General features: G+C 34.0%; 1 non-coding gene across 1 annotated transcript; it reads right to left on the minus strand.

Moving 5' to 3' along the window:
* Window positions 1-6459: 6459 nt before the first annotated feature.
* On the minus strand, window positions 6460-6566 carry LOC131170804 (small nucleolar RNA R71). Its single transcript, XR_009141571.1, has one exon. It is a non-coding gene; the product is annotated as a small nucleolar RNA R71 (small nucleolar RNA).
* Between the last annotated feature and the right edge of the window lie 10706 nt (window positions 6567-17272).

Below are 17272 nucleotides of genomic sequence, written 5' to 3' on the forward strand. Positions count from 1 at the left end.
ACAGGTTCCGAAGAACTGTTTTCTCCATTTTTAGCCGGAACTCTGCCGAATTTTCTATAAAATTTGTGGAACCTCAAATAAATTTATGACTTCAATAAATGACTTAAATGAATTATATTTCACAAAATATATTCAAAACTATGATAAAAATAAATTAAAGAAGAATAAAAATAATTGAGATAAAATACGGTGTTCCGGTATACTGTGTGACATATCTTACTAGGATATACTGTAGACGGGTAAGGGGTGTCAAAAAAAAAATATATATATATATATGTATTAAGACGATTAACTTTCTATTTTGATTTATAGTTAAAATATCTCTCACAAATTTAAATAAAATTATATTTAAATTTGAAAATTTTAATTAATGACCTCAATTAAAGGCCTATTCCATTAAAATTAAACATTTTAATTTTTTTAAGGAATTAAACATTTTAATTGACTTTCTATTGTAATTGAATACAACCGAAACGAATTATTCATAAACTCAAATTAGAAAAGTTAAGGTTAGAACCATGAGGAATTGGGCTTAGCCGGTCCAATCCAGCCACTCCCCTGCCTAAATCGAAATCACCTATCCGATTTCAATTCCGATTATGGCCTAAATCGGACCGCAACTATGTCGAATGTAATCGGCTTCCCATTTGGAGTTAAGATTATAAGGTTAAAAAATATATATTTTATATGATATTGGAAAAAAAAATTATTTACTAGATTTGTTATGACTAAGATGTGCCAAATTTAATTTTAAATAAAATTCTTATACTCTCTAATTAAGTATTTAGAAATACTTTTCTAACAACAACTTCAATAACAAATATATCCTACATCCAATAGCAGATGTAAATCGTCATATATATATATATAATTATTAATTTTTTTATAAAATTAAAAATAAAAAGTAATATTTTTTATAACACTAACAATGATATAATGCTTGATAGTTTTTGTAATATACTAATATCGTATTATTGATAATTTATAGTATTTTATTATTTATTTTTTTATAAATTTACTTTAATTTTTTTAAAATTCGCAACTGCATGCATTTTACTTTTTTACTTTATTGCTTTATTTAATCCATGTGAGAAGAAAATGGATTAAATTAAAAAGGATAAAAAAATTAAAATAAAAACAAATTATGAGATTAGAATATGATCATTAATTAGCACATATAATCAGGCATTTATTTAGTAATAAGTGTAACACCTCTTACCCAATTTACAGTGTAGTCGAGCAAAAAATACTACATTCTGTGCCAGAACACCTTATATTCTCTTACTTTATTCACTTTCTATTTTAATGACATTTTTATATATTGCTTAATTTATTTTCATTGAAGAAATTGACGGAGTTTTTCCTGTTTTATTAACATTTGACGTATTATACTATTTACCTGTTTTAAGAATTCAATCTATATTATCATATTTCCAATCCATAATCTCATAATTATTCTCAAATTCAAATCACAAAATCATTCAAATTCTCATTCATTCATACTCAAGTGATACATGAAATACTCAAATTTCATTAATTTCATCAATGTACAATTTATTACAAAAATTTTATAGTTTACATCATATACAAACTCTTATACAAAATTATATATTACATTACAACCTTAATGTTTGAGTACAATGTACAAAAATTAACTACTATGGCCTAGCAGATCTTATAAAATGCACTGCGAAGTGAGGTGACACGCTCGATACTGGCTGCAGATTCGTACTCCCAAAAATCCCAGTCTAGAGTCCACTGGATTTTATTTTCAGTACCTATGCATGGAAAATCCAACGCGCTAAGCATTTTTACTTGGTGGTGCAATAATAGAATGAAAATATAATATACAAGTAAAATTAATAATTTCAAGATTTTTGTACTTATAAGGCAAATACATATTTAATGAATTATGGATTGATTTAAGGCTATTTAAGATTTATGATATCAATTCTTTCTAACATTATATTGATTGATCCTATAATGATCTTAAACCTCATTTAACCTTTTACTCATTTTACTGATCTTTGGTAACATTTATTCTATTAGGATCTTTCTTTTTCTTTATCTTGATATTTAATTTCCTTATTTCATTTCAATACATATTTAATCTCATTAATATTTTTCAATGCCTAAGTAACCTATAATAGATTGACTGGACTAGATAAGTAGGTAAATTAGCACTAGACACTCTTGTGCCTCAGGTCGTCATACCGTGGCACACATAATGTCAACTAGGTATGCAACAGAATGTCTAAAAAGCCATAGTAGCAATCGGGCATAAAGCCATATACATCATCATGTAACAGAATGGCTAGAAGCCATGATAACAGAATGGCATAAAAGCCATGATAACAGAATGACACAAAGCCATAAGCAGTACTACAAATAGAATCCTATTGGCATGCCAATCTATCCAACCCATACAAGCATATGTAGGCATACATGGGTAATTAGTATTCTTAGACATTCATAAGTCACATAATTTTTACCATATGTTGTGTTCATGCTTCATAGCATTTTTGTTTCAATCATGTTGGGAACATGAGTCCCAAATACATATTCATGTTCAATGATTCATTAGCATTAAGTACCAAACATATTTCAATTTATTGTGAGTGTACCTCATGAATTTCAGACTTTCAGTCTTAATTTCATTCTCATTTTAGGTTAAGCTACAGTAGTAATTTGACCACACTTTCTTCATGAAAATTGTTCTTTATTGTCTTATGTTTAATTTTCTTTTTGAATCATTCAATTTGGAGTTTCCTAGCTCTAGTTATGGACAATTTACCAAGTACTGGTCTAGTGACCAATACTGTTCCAGAACAGGGCAGATTCTGGAACTCAATTTTGTCAAGTTATTTGGACTAGTTACAGCCATAATTTGGCTTAGTGTTCTTCATATGAGTTGTTTCTCTATGTCTCATGGTTACACAGGTTCAAGAATCACTAAATTTGTGGTTGTATAGGGTGAGTTATGGCTAATTAACCAACCTAGACTCCTAACCCTGTCCATGCAGGATTTCAGGTTCAAGTCAGTATTTGCAACTCATTTCTGAAGTCCTTACACTCAAAATTTGAGTAAGGGTTCTAAACCAAAATTGTTGCTCTATTTCTTAAGTTTCCAAATCAATTTGGCCCATCCTGATTGGAGTTTTCTACTAGAAGTTATGGTTCATTTACTATCCGAGTGTCAAATAGTCAATTTGTCTAAGTGCAGGAATTTCCAGATTGGTAATTCCTAATTTCTCCTAATAATTTCCTTAAGTTTCATTTGGTTCTAAGTTCTGGTCAAAACATCAAAATTATAGTTCTAAGTCTTATGAAGATTTTGGCTTTTGAATCACTACATTTGCAGTTTTGTGGACTGAGTTATGGCATTTTTGCCACAACTGGTCAGATGGCCTAAAGTTCAGAATTTCTAGGTTAGTTTTGATCCAGGCAGATTTGATAACCTGACTTTACCTAGCAAATTGGTTTGGTTAGGGTCAGAATTAGGGTTCCTAATCTTTATGAAAAATGTTCTACTATGTCTAAGCTTTTCATTGGTTCAAGAAGCAGGTCATTTGGAGCTTTCTACAATGAGTTATGCCTATTTGAACATTTACTGTTTATATGGTCATTTTTACTGGTCTAGATTAGGTCATTCCGGATTCAAGCAAAATTTAAGGTAATTTGTGATCAGTTTCTAGGTAAGGTTTCTTCATGGGATTTGTGGTTTTAGGTCTTAGTTTCACCTCTAATTGGCCTTATACCAATTAGAGCTATCTAGCTCTACTTATGGCCGGCCATACAAATGCACTGGACTCAAGGTCCAAAATCCCTGCATGGAAATAACACTTCCAATGCAACAATTCAACACTACTACCAACTTTAAAACTCAACCAATTCTCATCAAATGGTCAAGAATTGACCTCAACTACCTCATTTGAGTATCATATCAACAAATTCCCAAATTTCATGCAAAACCCTAACCTCCATAATCACATCTCATGCAACCTAAACCGAATCAATATATCCATCACATATACACATCTAATGCCATCTCTAGGCAAGTTTAATGTCAATTAAACTTATCATACTCTCATACATCAAGGCTGCCGAAATTTCACCTTCCCAAATACTTATCATTTTCTTAATTTTTCATGCAAATTCAACTCAATTCCACATGCTTTAAAAGATTAAAGAAGAGATATGTAATTGATGCATGCATTTTATATCATCATTTAGTTATAATTTTTGTATATAATTTACCCTTGTTCATAGCTATTACTATAGATATTAACATATATTTAGTCAATTTTACAATTTTACACTTCTTAGTTTAATTTTTGGAATTTATTTGTTTTGTAGGTTAAATTTGGAGAAATTTGGTGTATTTTAATCAGAGCAGCCATTTGGAGGAAATTAGAGTTGAATTGCAAAAATTTTGAAGTTGAGTTAAAAAAGGCCGAGAGTGACACAACCTGCAGCACAACCGATTTAGCTTATGTCGCAGGTTGTGTCGATCGTCAGATATGCAGTTTTTCTCAAGCAGCAGGTTTCACAACCTGCGACACAACCGATTCAGCTTATGTCATTTTTACTAAAAATAGCTGACGTGGCATTTTCGTTCCTCTGATTTAATACCTCATTTTCTTTGGAATCCTCCACCTTTTTACCCATTCTAGGGCAAATCCTGACCCATTTAAAACCTCCTTTTATCTATTTCTTTCCATAAGAAGGAAGGGAGAGATTTTTTGGCAAAAGAAAGAAGGAGGAAGAGACGCATTTTTTGGCAAGAAAGAAGGAGAGAAAGAGAGGAGGACGGGAACTATTTTCCAGCAGCAGCAGAGGCCATTTTCGGCACTCTCCAACAGCAGATTCATCAGCATTCTTCTGGGTTTTTCTATTCCTTAACTTAGATTTTCATTATTTCTTCATTTCTACACTTGGGTTTGACTTGAAACTATGATTTGTGAGTAGTTATTTGAGATTCTAGAGATGGGTTTGTAAATATTGCTTTGTATTGTGGTTTTGAACTGATTTAGTCATTTAAATGAGATTTGTTACATTTTGATTTATTGCTTGTGAGCTTGTTGCCTTGCTTGATGAATGGGCCCTCATTAAGTTAAGCTTTAATCCTTAATAGATTGACTGAAAAGTGAATATTTGGGATAGATAATCTTGCAATAAACTTAGTTTTTTTGGTGTTAGAGATAAGCTAAGAGGATTAAGGGGACTTTCCAGAAATCAATTAGAGCTTTAATTGGGTTTTTGTTAGGTTTGAAATACCGTGAAAACATGGTTTGATTTAATGAATACCAACTTTGAAATGCTTGAAAAAGGTTTCAAAGAATTAAGAATTGATTTCCCTCAAAATTGCAATTCTCATATGTTTGGCTAAATTAGGGATAAACCACATGCAAATAATATTGAAAACCGTATCTCTAGAATTGCTTTAATTTTTATTGAATTTAGATTTAATTCTTCCACATTTCACAAATAGAAATTTCAAATTAAATTTTAGTAATCTAGTTTAATTAATTTAGTTAATTGTTTGATTTAGTTTAAATTCCTCAAATACCAATTTTAATTTTAAATTTCATTTTTAATATCTTTAAATTTTATCATTCTAATTAGCTTATCCTTTTATTTCCAATTTAAGCACAATTCCCTGTGGGAACGATATTATTTTTAAAACTATACTACTGTGACCCGTGCACTTGCGGACACACTATCAAGTTTTTGGCGCCGTTGCCGGGGAGTTGTTTGTTTTTAAGTTGGATTTTAATTGTTTTAAGCTGATTAGAATTTTTATTTTCTTTTATTTTCACTGTTGTTCCTTGTGTTTTTCAGGTACTTTTTTTGTTTATGAGACGATCGAAAAACACAAGTGATACTGAATTGTTGTTCAACCCTGAAATTGAAAAATTCTGTCGAGCCAACAAAAAGGAATACAAGAGAAGAAAGGAAGCAGAAAAAGAAGAACAACAAAGATTTGAGCAAGAGGAGACAATTGAAAATATGGGGAATCAAAATACAGCTATTGGTGGAGATAATGGAGGAAATGAGCAAAATAGACAAAATGAAGTTGTTAATCAAAATGATACTCAGAGAAGATCCATGTTAGATTATGCTTTTCCTAGATGTGCTGATGTGAGAGATAACAGACCTATTATTGGAGCTAATCAATTTGAGTTAAAGACTGGTCTCATTCAAATGGTTCAGAATTCACAATTTGGAGGTAGTCCACTTGAAAATCCTCATTCTCATTTGAAGAAATTTTTGATGATATGTGGCACACAAAGACAACTTGGAGTTTTAGATGAAGTGATTCAGCTCACCTTATTTCCATTCTCTCTTCGGGATTCAGCATTGGAGTGGTATGACTCACTTCCACAAGCTACTATAGCTACTTGGGAGCAGCTATCTCAAGCTTTTCTATCTCAATTTTTCCCACCTGGGAAGACCACTCATTTGAGAAATTTGATGGTAGCTTTTAAGCCAAGAGATGATGAAACTTTATATGAATCTTGGATGAGATTTAAGGAGCTTGAAAGGCAATGTCCTCATCATGAAATACCCAAATGGATGATTGTTCAGAATTTCTATACCAGAGTTACTCCAGCCATAAGAAACACAATTGATTCACAAGCAGGAGGAGATTTCATGAGAATGACAAGTGAAGAATGCTATGATTTATTAGAGAAGATTGCTCATAATACCCATTTGTGGGGAAATCCTAGAGTACTTGAGCCAAAGAAGGCTGGAATTTATGAACTTGACTCAGTTAGCTACATGAATGTAAGATTTGATCAGTTGACTTAGCTTCTTAGTGATTTTTGCACAAAGGCAATAACCTCAACTCCTACAACTATGCAACAAGTTGCCTACACAGATGGAACCCAAAGTTGTGGAGTTGATTACTCTTCTTATGGTGATGATTATTTGCAAGAACAAGCTGCTTATGCAGGAGGTTATCAACAAAAACCTATGGGAAATTCTTACTCTAATGTGAACAAGTCAACATGGAGACCACAAGCAACTTTTGCTCAACAAGGTCAAAGCTCAAATTATACTCATAACCAATAGTATATGCAGCAAAATAAACCTCAATTTCAGCCCACAAGGCAGCCACAACCTGGATATCAAACAAGAGCACAACAATCCCTTCCACCTCATGAACCGAAGCCAACCTTGGAAAGCATGATGGAGAAATTTTTTGCTGAACAAAGAAAGATGAATAGCAAATTGGAGGAAGAAATGCAACACATGAGACAAACCATGGATCAATTACAAGTCCACAATCATATGTTGGAGACTCAATTGGCTCAACAAGCAAGCTCCTCGGGAAGCAAATCTTATAGAAAACTACCTAGCCAACCACAAAACCCTCATGAACAATGTAAGGTTATGACCTTGAGAAGTGGTAAGAAAGTTGGTCAAGAGAGTGAAAACAAGAGAGAAGAAAAAGAGAGCACAAAAGAAGAAAATTCAGTTGAGAGAAAGAAAAATGAAAAAGAAGAAGAAAGCAAAAGTGAGCAAGATGAGGGAGAGAAACCATACATCCCACTTGAAACTTACAAGCCCACCCTTCCCTACCCTCAAAGATTCATCAAGCATAAGCTAGACAAACAATTTGGCAAAATCCTTGAAGTGCTAAAGAAGTTGTATATCAATGTGCCATTCACTGAGGCACTATCCCAAATGCCAAGTTATGCCAAATTTTTGAAGGAGATTCTTACCAACAAGAAAAGGCTAGAAGATTATGACACCATCAACTTGGGAGAGCAATGCAGTGCTATAATTCAGAAGAAGTTACCTCCCAAACTCAAAGATCCGGGTGTTTTCCATTCCTTGTCATATAGGTGATAATTGTGTGGCAAATGCCTTATGTGACCTTGGAGCTAGTGTCAGCCTAATGCCTCTTTCAATATATGAGAAGTTGAATATGGGAGAGTTGAAGCCCACAAACATGTATCTTTCATTGGCTGACCGTTCAATTAAGTATCCAGAAGGCATTCTAGAAAATGTGCCTATCAAGGTTGGCAAATTCTACATTCCGATGGACTTTGTCATTTTAGATATGTAAGAAGACAAAAAAGTTCCTATCTTATTGGGAAGACCCTTTTTGGCAACAGCTGGTGCATTAATTGATGTAAAGGGTGAGAAATTGACACTTAGAGTGGTAGATGATCAAATGATATTCAACATCAATCCAGCCATGAAAAGGAAATATGAAGAAGTTGAGTCTTGTTTGCGGGTAGACATTATTGATGAGATTGTTCAAGAGCATTTCAGAAAAAGCTATCCACAAGACCCACTTGAAAATTGCTTAGTCCATGGTGGGAGCATTGATGATGATAATCACAACATAACTGCTTTTGCACAATACTTGGAGAGCTCTCCACCACATCCTGAGGCCACAATTTTTCAACTTGAAAAAGTGCAAACTTTGGAGATTAAACCACCATCATTAGAGGTAGAGGATGCCCCAAAGGTAGATCTTAAACCTCTTCCTTCCAACCTCAGTATGCTTTTCTTGGACCAAATGGAACATATCCTGTTATAATTAATGCATCTTTGACTGATATTGAGAATGAAAAATTGTTGAGAGTTTTGAGAAAATATCGAAGAGTTTTGGGTTATGCAATTGATGATATAAAGGGAATTAGTCCAACAGTCTGTATGCATAGGATTTTCCTAGAGCCAAATAGTAAACGTTCTATTGAACACCAAAGAAGATTGAATCCTACAATGAAGGATGTTGTGAAAAAGGAAATCCTAAAATTACTAGCTGCTGGAATTATTTACCCCATTTCTGACAGTGAGTGGGTGAGTCCTGTGCATGTTGTACCAAAAAAAGGTGGGGTAACAATTGTTAAAAATGAGAATAATGAATTGATACCCACTAGAACTGTTACAGGTTGGAGAATGTGCATAGACTATAGGAAGTTGAACGATGCTACAAGAAAAGATCATTTTCCCCTTCCTTTTATGGATCAAATGTTAGAGAGATTAGCCAAGCATTCTTTCTTTTGTTACTTAGATGGATATTCTGGTTTCTTTCAAATTTCAATCCATCCTGATGACTAAAAAACTACCTTTACCTGTCCCTATGGCACCTTTGCCTATCGAAGGATGCCATTCGGATTGTGTAATGCGCCTGGCACCTTTCAAAGGTGCATGATGGCCATTTTTTCTGATTTTATTGAAGAAATTATGGAGGTCTTCATGGATGACTTTTCAGTATATGGCACTAATTTTGATTCATGCTTGACTAATTTATCTAAAATCTTGCAGAGGTGTGCTGATAATGATCTGGTGTTGAATTGGGAGAAATGCCACTTTATGGTCCAAGAGGGGATCGTTTTAGGGCATTTGATCTCAAACAGGGGAATAGAAGTAGATAGAGCCAAAATAGAAATTATTGAAAAAATGCCCCCTCCAACCACTGTCAAAGGAGTGCGGAGTTTTCTTGGACATGCTGGGTTTTGCTGGCGATTTATTCAGGACTTTTTCTAAACTTGCTAAACCCTTAACAAATCTTTTGAATCATGATGTTAAATTTGATTTTAATCAAGATTGTATGGTTTCTTTTTGCAGGTTAAAGACAGCATTAACAACAACTCCTATCATGCAACCCCCGGATTGGACTTTGCCATTCGAAATCATGTGTGATGCAAGCGAGTTTGCTGTTGGAGCTGTCCTTGGCCAGCGAAAAGATAGAAAACCTTATGCCATTTACTATGCAAGCCAAACCCTTGATGAAGCTCAAGTTAATTATGCTACAACTGAAAAGGAGTTCCTTGCGGTAGTATTTGCACTCAATAAGTTTCGTTCTTATTTGGTCAACTCAAAGGTAATAGTTTTCACTGATCATGCAGTAATAAGGTATTTAATGAGCAAGAAAGAAGCTAAATCTAGGTTGATTAGATGGATTTTGTTACTTCAAGAATTTGATTTAGAAATAAGAGATAAAAAAGGTGTTGAGAATGTGGTGGCTGATCACCTTTCTAGGATAAAAACTGAAAATAAAGATGATGAAAATTGTGCTAATTTATGAGTTTTTTATGAATGAGCAGTTGTATGTGTTGAAATCTGCACTTCCATGGTTTGCTGATATTGTGAATTTCTTGTCTTGTGGTGTCTTGCCACCTGATTTATCTTGGCAGCAAAAGAAAAGATTCTTGCATGATGTTAAATTTTATTCTTGGGAAGAACCTCTTTTGTTTAGGAGATGTAATGATGGAATAATTAGGAGATGTATACCAGAGGAAGAAATAAATGATGTTATTTATCATTGTCATTCCTCTGAATATGGTGGTCATTTTAGTGTCTCAAAAATTGTTGAAAAAATCTTGACATCAGGTTTCTATTGGACTAATATGTTTAAACATGTGAGAAACTTTGTAAGCAAGTGTGATAGGTGCCAAAGGGTAGGCAATATTTCTAAGAGAGATGAGATGCCCCAACAGTCCATATTAGAAGTTGAATTGTTTGATGTGTGGGGAATTGATTTCATGGGGCCATTTCCATCCTCTTATGGGAATAAATATATCTTGGTAGGGGTGGACTATGTATCTAAATGGGTAGAAGCTATTGCTACACCTACTAATGATGCAAAAGTTGTGGTGAAATTTCTAAAAAAATTTGTTGACCAAATTTGGTGCCCCACGTGCCATAATCAGTGATGGTGGTAGCCATTTTTGCAACCACTAATTTGAAAAATTGATGAGAAAGTATGGGGTAAAGCATAGGATTGCCACACCATATCACTCTCAAACAAATTCCCAAGTAGAAATCACAAATAGAGAACTTAAGCAAATCTTGGAGAAAACTGTCAACAAGTCTAGAAAAGATTGGTACCTTAAATTAGATGACACTCTTTGGGCATATAGAACAGCCTTTAAAGCCCCCATAGGAACTACACCTTATAGGTTAGTTTTTGGGAAATTATGCCATTTGCCCGTAGAGTTAGAACATAAAGCTTATTGGGCCATTAGAGCAATCAATTTTGATTTACAAGCTGCTGGACATAAAAGACTTTTGCAACTTGATGAGTTAGAAGAATTGAGACTTGATGCTTATGAAAATGCTAGGATCTATAAAGAAAGAACTAAAAATTGGCATGATAAGTATATCAAGAAAAAGGACTTTAAAGAAGGAGATTTGGTTCTCTTATTCAATTCAAGGTTGAAATTTTTTCCAGGAAAATTAAAATCAAGGTGGTCAGGTCCATTTAAAGTTGTGAAAGTTTTCCCTTATGGTGCTGTGGAAATTTTTGGTGAAAATTCTAGTAATTTCAAGGTAAATGGGCAAAGGTTGAGGCATTATTCAGTGGATGAGCCAATTGAGAAGATAACAACCTGCTATCTCTCTCATTCTCCATAAAATTTTGATTGAGTAAGGTCAAGCTAAAGACCTAAACTTAGCATTTTTGGGCATAACCCACAAGTTTTCATTGATTCTTTATCTCTTTCATATATTTGTTTTAAATTTTTCTATACTCTTTATTCAGAGTTTGACATTGTTCTAATTTTCTTATGCAGATGGGATACAATTCATTGCAAGCAAATGAGCATTAAAAAAAAAAATTCTATTTTAGTTCTAGCTTTAAATTTTAGCTTTAAATTTTAGTTTTAAATTTGTTCACTTATGATTTTCATCTTTCTATTGTTGATTATTTGCTGGTGGATCTTGCTGGATTCCTTGCTCTTTTTATTAATTTTAAGAGAAAGTTTTTTCAAATTTTGACATCTTAGTTTAAAAGGAAAATTATTTGAATGTGGATGTGTGAATTGGTGCTTTGAAAAATTTATTTTTTATGAGTATTTGATAAATATAACAGGTTGAGCAATTAGAATTCATGTTATGAAGGTCTAATCATTTGAAATCTAAATTGTTTCAATTTTTCAGGTACTATGTAATTTTGTCAAATTTGGGCAGCAGATTTCACAACCTGCGGCATAACCGATTTTGGTTGTGTCGTCGCTTGTGTTCACTGGGCGCAATTTGGGCAGATTATTTCACAACCTGCGGCATAACCGATTTTGGTTGTGTCGTCGCTTGTGTTCACTGGGCGCAATTTGGGCAGATTATTTCACAACCTGCGGCATAACCGATTTTGGTTGTGTCGTCGCTTATGTTCACTGGGCAAAATTTGGGCAGCAGATTTCACAACTTCCGGCACAACCTCCATCCTTGTGTTCTAACTTGTGTCGTTTATTTGGTTTTGCAGGTTGACAACCCACTCCACCAGAATGGGCCCGCAACCACCCCAAGCCCAAAAAGCCCACTAACCCAATTTGATATAAAAAAAAAAAACAACTAACTAAACCAAACCCAAAAGCCCATAGCCCATCACCTTTACCCATAGCCCATAGCCCAAGCCTAAACCCAAACCCATACCCGATAACCCCACTCCCTCCTTCTTCCTCTCGGCATAGCCTCCGACACAACCAATCCCTCCTCTTCGCCGTAACCTCCACCACCCACCATCTAAACCAGCATTTTCCTTCTTTCTTCTTCTACTTCTTTGCATTCTTCTTCTTTTTCGATCCCTGTCTTCCATTTTCGCCATGCCCGATTTCCCTCTCTTGTTCGAAACTCCCCTCCCCATTCCTCACTCCCTACGCCGCAACCCCAACCCACCCAACCCATGAATGCTAACTCGCCGGCAACCCATTCCGGTGATGCCCCCATTGCTACATACAAGAAAAAGAAAGCAAAGAGTATTAAGCCACACAAAACCACAAGCGGCGCCAAGAGAAAGAAACCCGAACAGCCCACACAACCTCAACCAGTCCCGCCGCCCACTTCTGCCATACCTGGTGTTCGCCGTGGAATCCCGAAATTAGCGGTAAAGCGCCCAGGGAAATCTAAAGGTAACTTTGCTATTCCTTCATCTATGCCTACTGCTAGATAATGGGTATTGCCTACTGTCGAAATGAAAAGAAATAAGACAAGAATCGAAGCTGGAGAAATGGTTCAGACTCAGTATTTGGGTGTGTTTACACTTAAATCTTTGAATGTATATGATGAAATGCAGAATTTGTTGGATGCTTTGGGTTGGGTGAGATTTGTCCATAAGCAGAAACTGGTTTACCCCACTCTAGTGCAGGAATTTATGGCATCCCTGTCTACTAGTAAGCATAAATATGACTTGGATAATGACTTGACAATCAACTTTAGATGCCTTGGTCAAGACAGGGTGCTGTCCATGGATGATTTTCATCATATATTCGGGTTTCCTACTGATGGTTTGCTCAAAATGCCTACCAGCCGCAGGGATTATAATGGGTATGAATTTTGGCAGCAAATAGCACCCTCAGCAGGTGTTTTCAAACCGGGGCACAGTAAGGCCTCTAAAATTGAGAGTCACTCCTTGAGATTGCTTCAAAGATTAATTACAAATGCAATTTTAGGAAGAGGAACTAGTGTTGGCACAATGTCTCAATATGACCTATTTTTTCTGTGGTGTGCCAAAACTGGTAAAAAGGCTTCACCTGATTATTACTTTTGCCGTCATGTGCTCCGCCAAACTACTAGGGGTACTGGTAAGATTGTGTTTGGAGGTTTGGTCACACCCATTGCACATTATTTTGGTTTTAACCCTCAAGTTCACAAGTGTGCTGCTGTCATAACGGGCTTGCTATATTTGGATAGACCTCATTTGGCCAACCAAAAATTTTGTGTCACACCTTACCCCTCTGCAAGGCATAACATGATCCCGTAGAATACCTAATGAACTACCGAACTTCACCTACCGATAACTCATTAAGTACCCTACAAGGGATTTTAAAACAATTTTCTTACTTTTGACAAGTGGTGAGCATTTTCTAATAAGTACTTAAAACATTTAGTTAAAATTAAAACTAGTTAATATTTTTGGCCCATTTTATTTTTACGCAAACTTTATAAAAATTTTGATAGAGTTCCCTCTGTATTTTGAGAAAACAGTTCTTCAAATATCTGTAAAAAGCACTTCTAAAAATTTTTCTCAACAACTGCTTCAATTTCATACTCAATCTCAATCAATTTCTCAACACATTTATCAACTTTCAAATTTCAAATCCACTATCCAATTATCATCAAAATACTAGCAATCCATTTCATTCAAATTAAATAAAATAGTTTCATTCATATTTCATTAGAGACAAAACAATTTAGACACATCATTACAAAATTTACATTAAGAGAATTTCAAACTACAATATATATTACAACTTTATACAAATTTTATACAAACTGCTCAAGACCCATTTTTACATGTCCATACATTTATGTGTAATATATACATCAAAAGAAATATTTACGGTTAGGGTATAAATTATACCTGAAGACTTCAAGCTGAATGATCTTCAATCTTTAGCAGCTCAGTCTGCTGCTCCTCTAATCTCTAAATCTACGACAGCAATAAAAACTATCGCTGAGTACTAGGACTCAGTGGTGCACAACATACTAAAATAATCTTTATGCGGAATTTAAATCACATTTATTCGAAATTTTAACTGAACATGAAAATTAAATACAAATCATGCATTATGAGATTTTAATCCCAAACAATTTCATTTTGAAGTATCAAATCACATTTCATAAAACCCACAGTTAGATCATGCCATTCGAAACAAATAGAATCTCAATAGCCAGAGGCTAAAGAGAAATCATATCACAAGGCTAGCTAGCTCAAATATATGGATATCTATTCACATCCTCTTCTACTGGCACACCTCAACACTTCTCCAGATAAGGAATCAAAATTCGAAACTAATTACCCCCACTAGTAGTGCTAGTGAGGTGTTCAAATATATGGTCATGATACTGTGGTTTCAAAACTTATCTTAACAATTTGCTAAACATTGTTATTTCAAATATACACAATAACTTTCAACAATTTCGATTAAAGCATTATAAATAATGTCTCAATTCACTTTTTAAAATCATTCAAAACAATATGCAGCAAATAATTTATAAAAATTACACGTTGTGCACAAACCTCAAGCGAGTCACCTCTTGGCCTTGACTCGGTTCCTTGGGTCCTTTTTCGGTATTCTTTTCAACTGAAACACATAATTTTACAGTGTTTCAGTACCATAACTTAGCATAAATCTAAAAATAAATTTAATTTCACTTCTACCTAGCTCTAACGTGTTAAATTCGACGTTTTTGAAATTTTGTGTTTCGAGTTACTATTCACTATACTATTCAAGTCAAATTGTTGACTTTCTAAGGCTTAATAGGTATGAGAATTCCAACTTCACCCACATACCACATTTTGGTCACTAAATTTATTGGTTTTGGTTTTTTTCTCAAAACTTAGGTCTTTTAGGCAAAATTTTCAATTTTCATTTTTGGAGTTCTAAGTTGCACTATTCCATTAGTCACTTTACTGTTGGAATTTGGCAAAACTTTCTTCATAGAAAATGTTTCCTATTATCTTAAGTTTATTCTCCTTTTGAATCACCCCAATTGGAGTTTTGTAGCTCAAGTTATAGCCAAAATACAGTTACTGTTCATGCTACAGAATTTGGTTCTGCAGATTTATTCATCTAACTTCGTTCAGTAATTTGATCAAGTTAAGTCCATAATTTGGTCTAATTTTCTTCATATGAAATGTTATAATATGTCTTAGGTTTCCATCGGTTCAAGAATCACCTAAATCGGAGTTTTCTAGAGAGAGTTATAGCCATTGAAACTTTACTGTTCATATGGCAAATCTGCAGTTTTGCAGGTTCAGGTCACCAATTTTGCTCAGTAATTTGAGTGGGTTAATGGCATAATTTGAGTTTGTGTTCTCCATGAAAGTTTTAGGCCTATATCTCATCTAACCACTGGTAAAATTTCAGGTCATTTTGACCTGCCTAGCTCGAGTTATGACCAAATAAATAAACACTATTCATTTGGTCAGTTTGTGCAGAGGCAGACTGTGATTTCTCAACTTTGGTCAATTTGTTCACTAGGTTTTAGTCACTTTTTGGGCATGCTTCCTAAATGAAAATTGTGTCATTTAGTGCCTATTTTCATTCCCAATTGGTCCCATATCAATTTGACTTGTAAAAATCCATTTTTGGTCCCTCAAAGTTGACTTTTGGTCATGGTGCATACCCAATCCGAATTTGGCTTTGATTCAAACACTTCTAACACACTTAATTAGGTCACAAATGGCCATTTCTTTCCTTAGACTATGTCAAAGACATTATTTAGCACTTCTTCACATTTTTGGTCCCTAAACCCTAATGTCCAAACCCTAATTCACACTAATTTTTGCATTTAACTACCTTCAAAGCTTTTAATCCTAACCATTCAACTAACTAAAGTTTCTAAACCCATTCAAACCATTCAAATCATGTAAATCACCCTCCCCTTCATGCTGGCCAAATTTCAGCTTAGTCCCTCTACATGAAAATTTTTCATGCTTTTATGTAATTAAAATCTTGTTTAACCATAATTTCATACTAAAAATTCAATTCAAATTCAAATTAAAAGAGGAAACTTACCTTAATTGAAGCTTTTTCAATCTCCCTCAAATCTTCAAATTCTTTTAATTTCTTGCTCCAAATCTTCTTCTTGAGGGTCAATTTAATAATTTCTATAATTATTCTCAAGGATTAAGGGGTGAAATCTAAAGTTTAAGAAGCTTAAATCTAAGCTTTAATGGTGGAACAAAATAAGAAGAGAGGGAGAGGAGAGAGATACGGGAATAAGAAAAAGAAGAAGTAAAAAAAATCTTTTTGAATTTTTATTTATATGCCACATAATTGACTTGGTCAAAGATTAAATTAAATAGAATTTATTTTTAATGTCATGCATGATGTCATTTGGGTGATATCATAATCCTATTTTCTTTTCCTTTTTTTTTGTAATTATTTAGCTATTTGACTTGGTCAAAAAGTTGGAAAATTAAAATTAATTTTGACATCTTATATGATGTCATCATCATGATGTAATAAGTCTCATTTTTATTCTTTTTCTTTTTCTTTAATTCTTCAATAGTTTTTTAATTTAATTCTTGATCCCGAAATTTTCTTTTCTTCGATTTTATTTGACAGTTAGGTCAGGAGTCAGCTCTCGGGGTCAATTGACCAAATTGCCCCTCCCTGGTTCATCTCGGTTTGCAATTAATTCCATATTTCTTCTGGCTCCCTAACCTAATTATTTGACTGGCTTAACAGTTCTTTTTCGTGATTTCCTCTTTTCCACTGTATTTATAAGGGTCCTAAGGACAGCGGCGTCACATTTTACGATTCGAAATTTGAGTTTAAAATGACTTCGCAGTCATTCCCGA

This window comes from Hevea brasiliensis, chromosome 11 (assembly GCF_030052815.1).
Source record: "Hevea brasiliensis isolate MT/VB/25A 57/8 chromosome 11, ASM3005281v1, whole genome shotgun sequence".
Lineage (NCBI taxonomy): Eukaryota > Viridiplantae > Streptophyta > Magnoliopsida > Malpighiales > Euphorbiaceae > Hevea > Hevea brasiliensis.